This window comes from Oryctolagus cuniculus, chromosome 18 (assembly GCF_964237555.1).
Source record: "Oryctolagus cuniculus chromosome 18, mOryCun1.1, whole genome shotgun sequence".
Classification (NCBI taxonomy): Eukaryota; Metazoa; Chordata; class Mammalia; order Lagomorpha; family Leporidae; genus Oryctolagus; species Oryctolagus cuniculus.
The window spans coordinates 51,448,549-51,451,389 of NC_091449.1; the positions used below are offsets into that span (position 1 = coordinate 51,448,549).

General features: G+C 41.0%; 1 protein-coding gene across 3 annotated transcripts in view; it reads left to right on the forward strand.

The window, feature by feature from the left end:
* NFATC3 (nuclear factor of activated T cells 3) overlaps positions 1–2,841 on the forward strand; it is a 155,074-nt gene that overhangs the window by 149,422 nt on the left and 2,811 nt on the right. The window lies entirely within an intron of this gene.

Sequence of the window (2,841 nt, forward strand, 5' to 3'; positions counted from 1 at the left end):
TTAGCATCACATTTGTTCAAGTCCTTTGCATTTTATTTTTCTAAATAATTTCCCTGCCTGTCTATATTTTTGGCCTCCAAGAATGTGACAGATGTTTTGAGGCTGACTCCACTATTTACTAAGCATTTAACTTTAAGGTAAATTGTGTGAACTGTCATGGCCTTAGTTAATTCATCTGTTAAAGTGGGACAGTAGATATTCAAAATTTTGGGAACATAATGAAAATAAGATTAAAAAAAAGATTTATTTATTTATTGAAGGTCAGAGTTACAGTGAGAGGGAGAGAGAGACAGAGACAGAGATCTTCCATGTGCTGATTCACTCCCAGAAGGCTACAATAGCCAGGGCTGGGACAGGCCAAAGCCACGAGTTTCATCCAAGTAGTAGGGGCCCAAGGACTTGGACCATCATTTGCTGCTTTTCCCAGGCCATTAACAGAGCTGGAGTAGAAGTGGAGCAGCCAGGACATGAACTGGTGCCTATATGGGATGCCAGAGTCACAGGTGGTGGCTTTACCCACTATACTATAACGCTGGTCCAATTTAAGGGGCTGGCATTGTGGCATAGTAGACTAAGCCTCTGCCTGCAGTGCCAGCATCCCAGATAGGCACCTTCATGTCCTGTCTTCTCCTTTTCTGATCCATGTCTCATGGCCTGGGAAAGCAGTAGTAGATGGCCCAAGTGCTTGGGACCCAGCACCCACGTGGAAGACCCAGAAGAGGCTCCTGGCTCCTGCCTTTGGATAGGTCCAGCTCCAGCCATTGCAGTCTCTGGGGAGTGAACCAGTGGATGGGAAGGCCTTTCTCTCTGTCTGTCCCTCTCTCTCTGTAACTCTACCTTTCAAATAATTTAAAAAAAAAAAAAAAAAAAAAAAAGATTTAACTTCAGTTGTAAAGTCTTAGCCATAGATTCTCAGTAGATATTTGTGGAATGAATGTTACTTTCCTTCTCCTTATAGTCATATGAGTGCATGATTAAATTATATAAGTGATAAAAAGATTATGCATCAATCCTTGAAGAATTTGGGGGGGGGGTGCATTTGGCACAGCAAGTAGTGTGTCCCTTGAGATGCCTGCATCCAGTTCCTAGGTTTGAGTCTCGACTATAATTCTAATTCTAGTTTCTTGCTGAGAAGCTCTTGCTTGAGTTCAGGGCTCCCGGTCGTGGCTTGACTCATCCCTGGCTTTTGCAGGCATTTGGGAGGTGAGCTGGCAAATGGGTGATCTTTCTCTGTCTCTCTGCTTTTCAGATAAAGTGAAAGTAAATAAATAAAATACTTGAAACCTTTTTAAAATGATCACTAGTATCTGCTGTATGATCACATCAAAAAAAAATTTAAAGATTTATTTTATTTACTTGAAAGAGTTATAGAGAGAGGTAGAGACAGAGGTCTTCCATCTGCTGGTTTACTCCCCAGATGGCTACAACTGCTGGAGCTGTGCTGATCTGAAGCCAGGAGCTTCTTCCAGGTTTCCCGGATGGGTGCAGGAGCCCAAGGATTTGGGCCATCTTCTGCTGCTTTCCCAGGTCATAGCAGACAGCTGGATCAGAAGAGGAGCAGCAGGGACTAGAACCGGTGCCCATGTGGGATGCCAGCGCTTCAGGCTAGGGCTTTAAATCGCTGCGCCACAGCGCTGGCCACAACACATAAAATTTTAAATATAAAATTGTTTTGTCTTGGTCTGTTTTTAATAGTTGTTTTGAGATATTCATATACCATGAAATTCACCACAGAATTGTGCAACATCACCAACCACTCTCTAATTTTAGAACACTTTCATTACTCCAAAAAGAAATCCCATACCCATTACTAGACACTACATCTTCCATCCGTCCTGCAGCTAGTAATCTATTTTCTGTCTCTGGATTGGCAGGTACTAGACAGTTCATATAAATGGAATAGATTCTGACTTTTTGTGACTGGTTTCTTTCACTCAGCTAGTGTTCAGGTTCATCATGTTGTAGTACATATCAGAACTCCATCCCATTTCAAGGCTGAACATTCCATTGTATGAACAGATCACATTTCCCTGCCTCTACACATTTTGTTTATCCAGTCTTTACTTAGTAGACATTTGGGTTATTTCCATTTTTTTTACTTTATGACTAATGCTGTGAACATTTGAAGTACAAATTTTTAAGTGGATATATGTTTTCAGTTCTCATGTATATGTGCCTAAGAGTGAAATTAGTATAAAATCTATTTGAGGGATTTGAGATTTCCTTCTATATTGGTTCTATATGGAAATTCTTTGTACTGGTCCTTACAAAGCACTGTGCTCTCTAAGTTACTTGGCATATCAGAGAAACCAATTGAAAAGAGCGTACTCTCACAAACAACAAGACTAAATGCTGTGCCCCCCCCATAGTAAAGCGTGCTTGTATTGATAGCAGAACAAATAATCCCCAAATCTCAGTGGTTTACTCTGCAAAGCATTTATTTTTATTGATTTTATATATTGGGTGGCATTATAAGAATCAGAAAAGGGAAACCTTCCCAAAATATTAAAGAAAATTTAAATTAAGTTAAATACTTGTTTCAGGAGTTTCCTGTCTACTACTTTGGGCTTGAGCCTTTAGAGTGAAGGTAAAAATGTTTCCTATTCTATTGTTCTCCCTCCCCAGCCTAAACTGAACTGAGGGAGAGAAGGAGGTCTGCAGCAGCTTAGGGAATGATGTTTCTGCCTCTGATGCCACTTAGATCAGGAGCAGATTTGACGCACTCCCTTACCTTTATGGAAGGGAATGGAAGGAAAATGGCTGAAGGAGAGCTCAGCATTGGGCATCACATGGCTAGTCTCTCAGAGATCACTAATCACTCTCCCTTTTCTTGTTTTCCAG